Below are 15,214 nucleotides of genomic sequence, written 5' to 3'. Positions count from 1 at the left end.
CGCCACCCCATCCCTCCGGCTCTCCTTCCCTCCAGCAAGCCTCAGTTTGTTTAGTGAGACCAAGAGTCTCTTAAGATTTGTCTCCCTATCTGGTTTTGTCTTGTTTCATTTTTCCTCCCTTCCCCTATGATCCTCTGTCTTGTTTCTGAAATTCCTCAAATCAGTGAGATCATATGATAATTGTCCCTCTCTGATTGACTTATTTCACTTAGCATAATATCCTCCAGTTCTATCCTACTTGTTGCAAATGGCAGGATTTTATTTTTTCCTAATGGCTGCATAGTATTCCCTTGTATATATATATACCACTTCTTCTTTATCCTCATCTGTTGATGGACCTCTAGGCTTTGTCCATGGTTTGGCTGTTGTGACATTGCTGCTATAAACATTCAGGTGCACGTGCCCCTTTGGATCACTACATTTGTATCTTTGGGGTAAATACACAGTAGTTTGATTGCTGGGTCATAGGGTAGCTCTGTTTTCAACTTTTTGAGAAACCTCCGTGCTGTTTTCCAGAGTGGCTGCACCAGCTTGCATTCCCGCCAATAGTGTAGGAGGGTTCCCGTTTCTCCCCATCTTCGCCAACACCTGTTGTTTCCTAACTTGTTAATTTTAGCCATTCTGACTGGTGTGAGGTGGTATCTCACTGTGGTTTTGACTTGCATTTCCCTGATGCCGAGTGATACCAAGCACTTTTTCACGTGTCTGTTGGCCATTTGGATGTCTTCTTTGAAGAAATGTCTGTTCAAGTCTTCTCCCCATTTCTGATTGGATTATTTGTTCTTTGGGTGTTGAATTTAATAAGTTCTTTATAGATTTTGGATACCAGCCCTTTATCTGATATGTCATTTGCAAATATCCTCTCCCATTCTGTCAGTTGTCTTGGTTTTGTTGGCTGTTTCCTTTGTTGTGCAAAAGCTTTTGATCTTGATGCAGTACCAATAGTTCATTTTTGCCCTTGCTTCCCTTGCCTTTGGCTGTGTTTCTAGGAAGAAGTTGCTGCCGCTGAGGGGGAAGAGGTTGCTGCCTGTGTTCTCATCAAGGATTTTGATGCATTCCTATTTCACATTTAGGTCTTTCAGCCATTTTGAGTCTATTTTTGTGCATGGTGTTAGGAAATGGTCCAGTTTCATTCTTCTGCATAGGGCTGTCCAACTTTCCCAGCAGCATTTGTTGAAGAGACTGTCTTTTTTTCCACTGGACATTTTTTCCTGCTCTGTCCATTAGTTGACCATTGAGTCCATTTCTGTGCCATTGATCTGTGTCTGTTTTTATGCCAGTACCACACTGTCTTGTTGATGATAACTTTGTACTAGAGCTTGAAGCCTGAAACTGTGATGCTACCAGCTTTGCTTTTCTTTCTCAACAGTCCTCTGGCAATTAGGAGTCTTTTCTGGTGGTATTTTGGTAGGGATTGTGTTAATGTGTAGATTGCTCTAGGTAGCATAGACATTTTCACAATATTTGTTCTTCCAGTGGAAGAGGTTCTTGGAGGCATGGAACACTGGACAGAGACGCAGGTCCCCATCCCGCACGTGACACTAACTCTCTGAACTTGACCAAGTCACTGCACTTGTGTGTGTGTGATGAGAGCCCCATGTGAGCCTCGAGGCTTCTGTGGTACATTGTTGGCAGACACGGCCACAGTTTCTTTCAGTTTCTTCCACTCCTACGTTTGTTCCCCTTGGAAAGATGTAAGTTCGCTCCTCCTATCAGGAGGTAGCGTCTGTCTCCTCTCCTCCCCTTGATGCTGGGCTCACGCTGTGACTTGCTCTGAATAACAGAAGGGAGCACAAGGGACTGTGGTTGTGTGGTTGGGATGCAGCATTGAGAGCCCGGCAGCACAACCAGCGGGCATGGAGTTAGGCTGTCCAACCCCAGTTAAGTTGCCGGATGAACACAGTCCCGAGAGCGATCATCTCAGGCGAGAGCACAGGGGAACTGCTCGGCCGAGTCCCGCCCAAACCACCGACCCGCACAACTGCGGAGCAAGTAAAATGGCTGTTGCTTTCATCAACTAAGTGGTGCTTTGTTACACAAGACCAGATAGCTGATACGGCTCCTTTTAGAGCTGACATTCTAGAAACTAACTTGATGGCTCTGAAAAAGCAGTTGGGCTGTATGACCTTTCAGCTGTATGTTAGGGTGTGCTGGTCAGAACTCAAAGAAAGGTTAAGTGACTCTTTTGTTTCCTCCCCTGCTCCCCACACCCTTGACCCTGAGGGCCTTCTCCGTGTGGCACCGTTGCATATAGACCTGCGGGAGCTTAAACCCTTTGCCACCTTCCCACCCTGTTAGGACTTGGCTTGGAAGACACTGAGCAAGACAGGAAGTGGCTTGGTGACTCAGTGGTCCTTCCTTCTGAGTCACCGAGTCGTCAGTTCCCCCTCTCTGTGGTTCCATTCATTCACTCAGTACCTTGTGAGTGGCTGCCTTGTGCCAGGCCCTGTCTGGGAAGGAGGCCCCGAGGGAAGGGCTGGCGGCCCAGTGGACCTGAGTGGGTGCGCATCAGGAGGCACCCGCCCGTCACTCCCTCCTCAGCTGCTTCTCTGTGGCATCTCATGCACGTACTTGTCTGGGCTTCCACACGAGTGGCCCTGTCCTAAAGGCACAAGGTTGGGGAATTTTTAAGTCCAGTTAGTTCTGAACCTTTCTTTATTATACATATGAAGAAACTAAGGCATAAGGAGTTAAGGATTAGCTTGTGGTAAAATTAGGTAGTATTCCAACCTCTTAGCTTAAAATCCAACAGTCTCTTTATTGCATGGAAAGGCCCCCTTCAGGACCACCTTCTCCTTCCTACTGATTCCTGAGTTTCCCGGCTTTGTGTTTCAGGCTTAAAACTAGTTTCCTCCTCCCGCTCAAGATTCAGACATTATCTGAGGGATGTTTTCTCAGATAAATTGTAGCCATCAATGATAGTGGTATTAATGACAACAGCATCATAAATTCAAAAAAGTGCTTATTGAGTACCTATTATGTGCCAGGCATTGCCTCTGTTTTGGGGATACAGTGAATAAAACAAGGACTCTGCCTCTGGGGAATTTATATTCTTGAGGGAGACTGGGCAGATAAATACTTCAGGAAGCAAATAAGGGAATTTAGGGCTGGTGTTACAGAAACAAAATGGGAAATGTGATAGAGGTGACTGGACTTAGGGGTGTAGGGCCACAAAAGGGCTCCTTGACCTGATGGCCTTTGAGCTGAAATCTGATTGATGAGGAACCAATAATTCTTCAGGAAATGAAAAGAACAAAGGCCCTGAGGTAAACCTGACTTATCTGAGAGCAAAGAGGAGGCATATGGTCTCTTGGAGGGAGTGATAAGGGGCAGAGGGAGGCAAAGGCCAGATCAGACGGGGCCTGTAGGCCACCATATGCAGAACTGGGAACCCACACGCCTGGGTGGGCACATGGAGTATTCTAAGTGATATGATACAGTTTATATTTTTAAGATCAATCAAAAAATTAGTGTGGCTGCCTGGATGCAGAGTGGATATTGAGAGTCAAGAATGAGATTGGGAGAGGTGGTTCATTGAATGCTCAGTATGTGTGGGGTACTTAGTATATTTTAGCTCTAATCCTCCCAATGCTTCAAAGTTGGTCTTATTATGCCCATTCTATAGAAGAAGAAACAGAGACTAAAAGGAATAAAGGAACTTGCCCAGGACATGGAACCAAAATTGAACCCGGGACCATTTGACTCCATGGTGGGTGCCCTCCCCATGTAGCATGTGGCCTCATGAAGCTGGTCAGCATACCTCTGTGCTAATAAATTTCTCTGATTATTGTTGTATTTTGTAAGTGTGAAATTTTAGAGCTGGGAGCTATAGATGGGAAGTCCCTTGGAGGCAGGAATCCTGTTTCTCTCATTTTGCCATTTAGTGGAGGCACAGCCCCTGACATATAAGAGACACTAATCCTATCTGATGAATGAATGAATGAGTTCTAGCCATGAGAAGTTTGTTGAACCACCTCCCACCTCAGGCCCACTATTTTCAAGACAGTTGGCTAAGTGTCTTCGCCAAAATCACAAGACAGGGCTGGAAGAAAAGCGTAGGCTGTTGAATCCTTGAATCCTCGGCTCTCTCCACCAAACTATGCTGCCTCCAATTTATCTGTTTAGGACAAATTTCTTGGTTAAATCTACCATTTTAGCTTGGTAAATCTTCAAGGTCAGGCATGGTGTTTGTTTTGCACCATGTCACATTGGGAGCATGTGGTGCCTACAGGGAGGTTGGAGCTGGGGCTTGGAAGTGAGATTTCTCTTGGGAAATTAAACTAAATAAATGAACTCTACATGGGAAGAAAATGGACATCTTCAAGGTCTAGAACAGCTGCTTGACTAGAGTTTAATGTCTGAAGAAAGAATGTTCAGTCCAAACACAGTGTGGTCAAGAATGGAGCAAAAAAGAGAAAGGCCATCTTTGGCCTGACTGCCCACCACAATGTGGAGTTGGAAGAATGTATTTGGGAAATAGGTGTTTTCTGGTTACCAGAGAGCACCCTCTATGATAAGATATTCACTTCATGTTGCCTTTATTGTGGACCACCAAGCAACAAATTCTCAAATGTTAATTTGGCTTTCTGGTTACCGAGGGGGTCCCCTGGGAGGAGAGACAAGCATTTCAGTTGCTCTGAGAAAGGAATGTTGTCTATTATAAGTGAATTCACTTGTAGGTATACCAAGAAAATTGTGTCACCAAAAATCTGGTTTCCCTATGGGTGGAGCCTCTCAATGTTGAGAAAGGCATAGACCATGAATATTTTTTGAGGTTCTGGGTATATTACCAATTGAACAAATGCTAAAAGATATAAAACTTGTGGTGTATTTTAATTGTTTCCCTTCAACCAGTTGTTGGCTTTTTTAAAAAATTAATTTATTTATTTGACAGACAGAGATCACAAGTAGGCAAAGAGGCAGGCAGAGAGAGAAGAGGAAGCAGGTTCCCTGCTGAGCAGAGATCCTGATGCAGGGCTCAGTCCTAGAATCCTGAGATCACGACCTGAGCCGAAGGCAGAGGCTTAACCCATTGAGCCTCCCAGGTGCCCCAGTTGTTGGCTTTTTACAAAGAAAACACAATGCAGTAATATTGTGATAGCAAGATATAAATTAGGGATCCACAAAAATATTAGTACACTTTAAGAAGTGTAGTTGGAGAATAGGATGGAAATTTAAGGATGTGTGATGAATGCCTTCTATCAATTTTGTCGGGCTGTCTCTGTAACTGCATGAGTAAGACAATTTGGTGATCATATCAGAGGCCCAAGACCAGAGGGCCATGCTCAGAAGTATAGGCCTACTTTCTCCACCTACCAGCTCAGCTCAGGCTCAGACTATCACCAAGGAGATGCCCTCCAGGACCACTAGCTAAATCAGCCTTTAACCTGGTGACCCCCTGGCCATGTCATGCGCCACCCCCTTAAAATATCACATGTCCCCCATGACAAGGATAGTACTGTGCAACGTATACAAGTAGGTGCTCCTCAAGCAACTTGCTGACTGACCAGCTTATAAGCCAGTGATAAACCAAGCTGGGGCATTCAAAAATACCCTTTAAGTATTGCATTTGGGAAAGATACCTTCATGACAGGAGTGGGAAGGTGCTTGGGGAGACAGAAGACAATGTGAAAGCACGAGGAGACATGAGAAGAATTTGGCCAGAGATTTATACTCACCCAGCCACGTAGTTTCCCTTGGCGTGATCGCCAGTTCTCCTAGTTGCCCTCTGTGGCCTGCCTTCTGGCCTTCTGGCCTGCGAGCCTGCCTTCTCATGCTCTGTCCCACCAGCACTTCTCAATTTTCAGCTTTCCAATCTGTGTGTCTCATACCACTCATGCATCATAAAATCAAATTGGTGGGTGACAACCAACATCTGCTAAACAAAGAGGATAGAAAAGAACAGAAGATAGCATACAGGAAATGCTTTTTAAAAAGTTAAAAAAAATGTTTTCTGAAACCTGTTTCAAGTCCATGTATGTGTGCATTGGTTCAGATGTCAACTTAATTTCCTATTGTAGGTTGGAGTGAACATTTTCGATCCGTGGCTCTAAATGGCACGTGAAAATGCAACCGCCTTTCCCCGACTGGATCCTGTGCATGGGCTTCCGAAGCAGAATTGCTTTGAATTACTGAGACGGGAGGTGAGCGAAGGCTAAGAACCATGCGGGCCCTTCACTGCATGTCAGGGTCTTAACCACTTTCTGTTCCAGTGCGCTCGGTTCACTGTTTACCAGGGGAAGGGGCTGAATCTAAGGAAGGTGAGAAGACAAGTTAGTGGGAGAACCTGCACTTCCGGTGGTTTCTCTGCCTCTCCTTCCTGGGCTCCTTTTCTTTCTCCTGTGTTGTAATACAGTGAAGATTAGTGGAAAGGATTTAGATTTTTGCCAGAAAGTCTGGATTTTAATTGCAGTCCATCGTTTACTCTGTGACCTTGAACTAGATCATTGACTATCTCTCCTCCTCAGATGGTATCAACTATAACACAGGATTCATGCTATTAGGGGCCAGTTGAGTTTATCGATTCAGTGGTACTTTCTGGACTGAGGCATTGTATACATTTTAAAATAATAATTTTTCCTCCTGGAGTATCCATGGCATTTAGTCAATAACATGTGTTGCTGTGGGGCCGGCTGAAGGGGGGTGGATGTAATAATATCAAGTCTCACCCCTTGTGAAGAGTATTTACTGACATTTTCCAGGGAGAAGGTGCAGTTCCCCTTCATTTCACTCTAGCATCGGTCTTCAGAACCCTCACAGGGCCCTATAGAGATTGGTTAATTTAAAGTCAGTTCAATAGCATGACATCACCCAGCTTCCTTTACCTTCAAACCAGGGTGCCTGCTTCTAGACAGCAGCCTGCAGAATGGCGTTTTTCTTCTCCTCCATCTCTGGGTTACATTCATAGCTTTGTCAGCTTTTGGGGACACATGAGGCCCCGTGACCGAAGGTGCCTCATTTATGACCTGGTTTAACTTCTGCATGCTCTCGTGGGAATCACCCCTGCAAACACAGTATTCTCCAGTTACTGCTCAGACTTCCAAGAGTGGTGTCGTGTCTGAGCTGGCTGGGTGAACCCCCAGCCCCGTAAATAACACTTCTGTTCCCTATCCCATTTCAGAACCAACTCAGAGAGACCCTGGAGCCAGGTGGATGGAGATCCAAATGACAGCCTTACCACTGACAAAAGCTAACTTGGAAGATGGACCTTCCATGAACAGGCACAGCTGGCTAGATGTTGTTCATTCCTGGATTAAACTTACCTCCCTGGACCAAGCTGGAAAAGCCTGGACCAAGCTGCAGGCCTTCCCCAGCGTGAAGAACAGAGACTGTATGTTCTTGGGACAAGCGGGATCCAAAGAGGAGGAAGGTAGGAGCTGAGCCAAGTGTTCCCGTGTTTCTCCTACACTTGCCAATCAGACACTGTCCCTCTGTCTTTCCTACTGGAGGTCCTTCCAGACAGAAACATGAGGGAATCAGGGTGTCCCCTGAGTCTTAGGAACATGTTTTCTCATGTTCTTTATTCTCTGGTTTCCTTGTTCAGGGGCTTCCTCATGACGGCACGGAGTACCAGGTTCAATGCCAATGTGGGGAGAAGCCTTCTCCCCATCTCTCTGCTGGACCCCAATGGGAAGAAGTGCTTGGTGTCAGAATATCCTGAAGTTTCACGTGAAACGATTTCATTTATTCTGATTTGGCATCCAAAGTCTTGCTGGGCTCCAGCCTTACTAGACCAAGCCTATCCACCCATGCACACAGGTCCTTGAGAAGGGATTGGATCCTTGTGCTTGGCCCAGAAGCTTCTACATGCTCTGAAGACTCCTACTCTATTATTGTCTCTAGCAAGTCTACTTGTGGCCCCCAGCCTTCCTTGACTGCTCTCAAATTATTATTCTCTTTTCAGTTTCAGGAATTTTTTTAAAAGGTGATAATGAACCTCTTAGCTTTTTCTACCATTAAAGATTTAGTTTTGAAACCCCCTGAATAGCCACTTACCTATCTTGGCCATTACTGCCAAGCATGATGTCCTACTCCCCTACCCCCACTGGGGTTTTGGGGAGGGGCTCCTGGGCCGCCTCTGACTGTCTGATGCTGCCTAAGAAGGCCTGCAGCTTCCTACCAAGTCTTGTGCAACACCTCAGATCAAAACAAGAGATAAAATACCCTGTTTTCTCCATCAACACATTTAAAATCCAAAGCAGTTGTTTACCCAGGAACTCTGGGCATCGCTGAAAAAGAAGATCATTTGCATCTTTCTGGACATCACATCTTTGTTACGCAGGAAGTGATGTCGACCAGCAACTGGTTGGGACAGTGTCTTGCTGTATTCATTCTGGAAATTATGGCAGTGACTCACAGTTCATGGAGTCGTGACATCCTAATGCCATGTTTTATTCTCCCCTCCCCTCTACTGGTACAATGGACATTTGGGGTGAGTATGGAGGTTACAGGGTTAATGCATTTTGATTAGTTTTTTTTCCCTAAGGATTTTATTTACTTATTTGACAGATAGAAATCACAAGTAGGCAGAGAGGCAGGGAGAGAGAGAGGGAGAGGAGGAAGCAGGCTCCTTGCTGAGCAGGGAGCCTGATTCAGGGCTCGATCCCAGGACCCTGGAATCGTGACCCAAGCTGAAGGCAGAGGCTTTCACCCACTGAGCCACCCAGGCACCCCTCAATAAGTTTTAAAATTTAAAAAATCTGAAGCTTGGAATCTGTTCTAATGCCCTCCCAAAGTCACCGATTGTTTTCCCTCCTGGTGATGGTTCACATCTCAGTGAGTACTGTCCAAAATCACAAAATTTTATGGTATATCATTCCTTTTATTATCAGTAAATTGAGTGATCCAACCAAAAAATTATTATTGATGAACTGATTGATTCAACAACAACAATTTAGCATGTTTTGTCAGCATTGGTGATCTAGGGGTGGAATGTGGGGAAACAGTCATATAAATAATGCTAAGCCATAAAGGTCAAACACTGTGCTCTGGGGGTTTAGGAGAAATGGCCCGTGTACATAATCCGGTGGGTTTTGGAAGACTTCTCAGAGGAGACAGGGTTTGAGCTGACTGCAGAGGATGAGGAAGACATTTATAGGGGTTTCATGGGGAGAGAGGTGGCCTGGGTGGAGAAACATGGATCCTAGGCTCAACCTCAGAGTCTCAGGGGAGCAGGGAGCCTGAGGTGGGGCTCGATCCCAGTACCTTGGGATCATGACCCGAGCCAAAGGCAGACACTTAACCAACTGGGCCACCCCCCCATGTTTTTGACATTTTAAAAATGTAAATTCTTATGATTCATGATAGCCAAGAGGCGGAAGCGACCCTATTGTCCATCAACAGATAATGTTTTTTTAAAAAGTAGTATCTAAATACAGTGGAATATTATTCAGCCTTGAAAAGGAAGGAAATCCTGTCACGTGAAACAGATGGTTGAACCTTGAAGACATTATGCTGAGGGAAATAACCCATAAATACCATATGACTCCTTTTACTTAAGTATCAAAAGTAGTCAAATGCATAGAAATAGAATGTAGAATGATGATTGCCAGGATCTAGGACAAGAGTGAGTAGGAGGCTGTGTTTAATGGATCTGCAGTTTCAGTTTTGCAAGATGAAAAAGTTTTAGAGACTGGTTACCTAACAATGAGAACACACTGAACACTATCACAGTGTGTCCTTGGAAATGATTAAGATGGCACAGGAAGACCAAGGAGGAGGCTATTGCCATGATCCATGAGAGAGCCAAGGGTGACTTGGATTTCTGTGATAACAGTGGAACTGGTAAGAAGTGATAAAAATTTTTAAATATATGTTGAAGGTAGAGCTAGCAGAATTTGTGGACGGGTCACACAGACATTCTGAAGGAAAGAAAGAGAAGAATCAAGGAGAGTTAAAAGGGTTTTGGCTGGGGCACATGGGTAAATAGAATTGCGACTTACTAAGATGAGAAAGTCTATAAGAAGAGCAGATTTGGGGGAGGTTTGAGATGATTTTAGGACATATTACTTTAAAAATGCTCATTAGAAATGCAATTAGTGACATAAAATAGGCAGTGGATTTATAGGGATGAAGTGAATGAGAGGGGTCCAACCATAAGTTATACATTTGAGAGACAGCAACAAGAAGATTGTGCTTAAAGTCAAAAGACAGGATAAACTTACCAAAGAGCATATAGACCAAGAAAAGGCAACTTATTGCTGCTTCCTAAAGTACTCCCCCAAGGGGGAGTCAGGGAAATGGGGAAGGGGAACACAAAAACTCCAGGAAGCAGTGGTCAGAGAGAGAGAGAATGGAAAACAGGTATGTGTGCTGTTCTAATGGCAGGTGGATAAAGTATTTCCAGGCTGCCGTCGGCTTAAGGAAGATGAGGACTGAGAACCAGCTATTGGCTTAACAACACAGGTCACTGAGATGTGGATAGGGTAGTGGGTTCAGGAGAGAATTAGAAGGGAGCACGTATGGCGGCATGTTTCAACCTCCCTTTCAGAGAGGAGAAATCAAAATAGAGAAGTATCCTGAGGGGGAATGAGGTCAAGGCATTTTGTTTTGTTTTTTCACATTGGAAAAAAAAAATCGTTGGCCTGCAGATGGGAACAATCCAGTACAGGGTAGAAACCGACAATGTGGAAGTGGGGAAAGAGTACTGGGGCGATGACTTTGAGTAGATGGAGGCCATACAATGTGGTAGACAAATGAGGGGGTCTGCCCTAAGTAGAAGCGTGCGAAGTTAATCCAAGGTAAGGGAGCATATCTGGCTACAAATGCAGGTAGGCAGGTAGTGGGGTCACTTGGGGCTTTTCTTCTGATTGTTTTGGGTTTTTTTCAGTGAAGTGGGATGCAAGGTCTTCAGCAGGAGTAGGATGGAATTAGAAGTATTGGAGGTTGAAGGAGCAGAGAAAGCATTAAACACTTGTGAGAGTGGAAGAGTGACTGAATAAAAACTTGTAGCGTTGAATAGTTACTGGGTAGGCTATACTAATGTATAAACATTCATCATCCTTTCTTCCTAGCTCCTCCTTACCATGCATTACAGTTCCCATCCCGCTGATGTTCCCCTTGGCCCAATGACTTTCTTTGACCAATGAAACCGATAAGTGGAAGTGGCAGGTACCACTTCAGAAGGGAAAACAGGAAAGATTAAGATGGTAAATGTTATGTTGTTGTTGTTTTAACCACAATTAAAAACTTTTAAAAGAAGTCAATTCTTCTTCACTTGAAAGTCATACAGAAATAGGCAGCAGACCCCGTGGACTACAATTTGCCAACTTCTTGCCAGTGGGTGGCCAGTCTCAGTGCAAAAAAGATGGTCCAAATCAGTGCTTCTCAAATGTCCCCACTGAAAGACCTAACAACAGAAAAGGAGGAATGTAGACTCCCACAGGGGTCTGCCCACAGGTCTATAAAATTCTTCTAAGTACTCTTTCTTTTTTTTTTTTTTTTTTAAAGATTTTATTTATTTATTTGACACAGAGAGAGATCACAAGTAGGCAGAGAGTCAGGCAGAGAGAGAGAGAGAAGCAGGCTCCCCGCTGAGCAAAGAGCCTGATGCGGGGCTTGATCCCAGGACACTGAGATCATGACCTGAGCTGAAGGCAGCAGCTTAATCCACTGAGCCACCCAGGTGCCCCCTAAGTACTCTTTCAAATGAAGTTCATGAACGTCTTTGAATCTTAGTCTATAACACATGTTGTTTTAATGTGACATTGGCATTCACTGCGAAATCTGTGAAAACTGATGCTCATGCAAGCTCAAAGAAGGTGAGTGACCTAGTCAAGTCACATAGCTAGAACAATTCAGGTATGGGACTGGATCCCAAAATTCCTGATTGGAAATGTATGCTTTACACCTGAGCAGGCTATCTTCCCATCAGGTCTCGCTCTCCATTCCCAACTCCTAGCTATATTTCTCCATAACTGATGCAGTCTTCAGAGTAGTGATGGCAAAGCACTTTTGGGTTTCTTCCAAAATTTAATCAATTCATGTTTAATACCATCAGGTAAGAAGTCTTATATATGTTTGTTCTGCTATATTCTAGAATATTTTAATTGATATTTTCTAAAACTCATTTTCATCTCTTGCCCTAATTATGCTTCCTCATCCATATATATATTTTTTTACTTTTCATAGCATCCCATTCTGTTATACATTGTGAAATGTTAAATTATGAAGGACCTGACAGATTTGCTATCTTTGGATATCCATCATCCATTTTTTCTTGTGGTAGATTGTATTATTTGTTCAGAATTCTCCTTTCCCTCCCTGTCCTTCCCCCCATGTCTGACTTCAGGCTTGGTCATATGACTTGCCTTCCCCAATGGACTTCGAGTCAAAATGAGGGTATGAGAATCCTAAGCAGAGGTTTTAAGAGGCCTCATGTGTCTCTACTCACCTCTCTTGAGCTCCTGCCTTCGTAGAGAACCACAGGTCTCAAGTCAAATCTATTCCTTCAACCCAGGTCCCAGAATGAAAAGATGTATGAAACAGACCAGAACCCAGACAACCCAGATCCGTTTGTTTTAAGTCACTGAGTCTTGGAGCTCTTTGTTACATTGTATTATCCCAGCAAGAGCTGACTAATACATCCCTTCTCCTGGAACTAGGGCTTCTATTTTCTTCTAGAGAGCCAGCCCTTCTCCGCTTTTTATCATAGGGTTTGGTTGGGTTGGTACTTCCTCCACTGGGCCCCAGCACCCTCCCATACACCATGCTGCTAACTCCCATCTCTGTTGAGATATCAGCTCTTCTTATCAAAGCTAAGAGAGCCCAATACTCTCTTGGCCAGTGGAAATGAATGAGCCTGGGCCTTGTTACCTGCTCAAAAGGGCTCCTACAGGAATCTTACAACCCATGCAGTCTTAATTCCTGTTTTAACAACAAAAGCATAGAAAGAAGACTGTGGATCATACAATACTAAATGCCACACCTCTTGGCTACTTTTTGATCATGGGCAGGAAGGCATGGGGAAAAAAATAGCAGTTGTTATGGACTTAAAGGCTATGCGTCCCAAACATGAACACTAAAGCCCTAACCCCCATTGTGATGGTTTTGGGGGTGGGGCTTTGGGAGTTCATCGGGTTTAGATAAAGTCATGAGGGTGATGCTCCTGTGTGGGACACCTTAGTGTCCCTATGAGAAGGGACATCAGAGGGTTTGCTTCCTCCCTCTCTACCCACACGTGTATACTGAGAAAAGGCCATATGGGAACACAGCAAGAGGGGGCCATGCAAGGAAGAGGGCTCTCACCAAGATCTGCAGGCATCTTGATCTTGGACTTCCCCTCCTGCTATGGGAAATAAAGGCCATCCAGTCTATGACATTTGTTCTAGCGTTCCCAGCGAAGACAGTGGTTTTCCCTTAGAATGCAAAGGACAGATGCTGGAGACACCTAAAAGTAAAAGTTACTCCCTGTGCCAGGAGGAAGAGCAGAGTCAGCTCTGAATTACTCACTCACATGGAGAACTAGGAGCAGTGGTGTGGACAATCTCAAACACCAGGAAAACTTAGGAAGCTTTCATTTGACCAGAGAACCCCCGAGGGTTGCCCATAATGTTTCAGGAGTGCTTTGAACAGGGGCGTGTTTCCTCGGAACAATCAAACTGCCTGATGAAAACACGTACACCTTTTCTCTCAGGTATACTTTTTAAAATAAAGAAACATGGTATTCTGAATTGTATGTAATTTTTTTTTCCCTCCCTGAGAAGGCTAATAAAATAAGTTTACATTCTTCCGGTCCACAGATACTGGATCACACCGGGACACAGAGTGAGCTCTCCTGAGTTACAAGGGAAGCCAGTGAGGGATTACAAGGATAATCCCTAAAGTGTAAAATTAGCTGTAGAAAATCAGGGGTTGATAAACAGCTCTCTTCCCCATACTTTCTCCTCCTTCTTTGCTCTTTTTCTTGCCCCCACCTCTCATACCTCATGGCTTCCCACCCTTCTCAGAGATTTGGCAGGCCTTGTCCTACCTTGCAGTGAACTACCCACACCGGCCAGGAAGCATGGACTGAAATGGACTGTCCTATGACTCAGGTGCTCTGACGGCACTTGTGGGTGGAGAGCTGATACAAACTTGAGTAAAATACAATGCGTGCCCTTTAGAAACGCACAGTTTAGTAGACGTAAGAAATTCGTGAACAAATAATCTTTAGAGAAGATTGTAAAAAATAAAAAACAAAGTTGGGGGTGGGGTTGCCTGGGTGGCTTGGTCCATTAAGTGTCTGCCTTCTGCTCAGGTCATGATCCCAGGCTCCTGGGATGAAGCCCCAGGTCTGGGCTCTCTTCTGGGGGCGAGAAGGGGGCAAGAGAGTCTGCTTCTCCCTCTCCCTCTCCCTGCCGCTCTGCCTGCTGTGCTCTCTCACTGTGTCAAATAAATTAATAATAAAAAAAAAAATCTTAAAAAAAAAAAAAGAAAAGGAAAGAAAAGAAAGAAACAAAGGGTGGAATCTGACTTGATTGGTTTGGGTTGTGTATAGAGACCAGTAGTCTTCAAAACGCTCCCCAGGTGATTCTAAACAGTAAACCCGGCCTGAGAGCTGCCCCAGATCTACGGCATCACATGTTCTGGCAGGCGAGACCCAGGCAACCAGTATTTGAACAAGCCCCCCACGTGATGCTGGCGCACACGCAAGTTTGAGAACCACGGTGGGCACGCTAGGGAGTGGAGGCACACAAATGGAGGGTTCAGGAAGGTGAGCTGTTGGGATTAGAGCGCAGGGGTGGGGGTGAGGGGCCCTTCCAAAGTACCCCATCCGCCTCGGGGCAATGGACAAGCTCTCCAGCGAGAGGCTGGCCTGAGTCCTCCAGGTGGGCCATCCCAGAGGGATTATGGGCTGTGTAGACCTGGCTTACGACCACAGAGCCTCCTTCTGAAGCCTCAGTCGCTCAGACTGGTGGTGGCTGCTCATTCCCCTCTGGAGCTCTTAGGCAGGAAAGGTTGGGCCTGTGGTAGGCCATAGTGAATGGCTAGAAAGGTCTCTTCCTGGCGAATCCCAGCTTTCAGTTTATTGCTCCTCATTCTTTTCCCCAAAGTGGGCCCCCTACTCTGAGCTCTGGCCTTTTTTTTTTTTTTTTTTTTAATCCCATACAGGAACTGTGTCTATCCCCAGGCAGAAACCATGCCTCCTTTCCAACATCTCCCAAGCAGTCACGTCTCCACCCACGATAAAAGCAGCCCTGTGCCTAGAGCCACCGAACGCTGCACCCCAATCCCC

The sequence above is a fragment of the Mustela putorius genome, unplaced genomic scaffold (assembly GCF_011764305.1).
Source record: "Mustela putorius furo isolate JIRA1106 unplaced genomic scaffold, ASM1176430v1.1 tig00000788_pilon_pilon_pilon, whole genome shotgun sequence".
In the NCBI taxonomy this organism is placed as follows: Eukaryota; Metazoa; Chordata; class Mammalia; order Carnivora; family Mustelidae; genus Mustela; species Mustela putorius.
The sequence above is the reverse complement of the archived record's forward strand: the minus strand, read 5'-3'. Positions refer to the sequence as shown.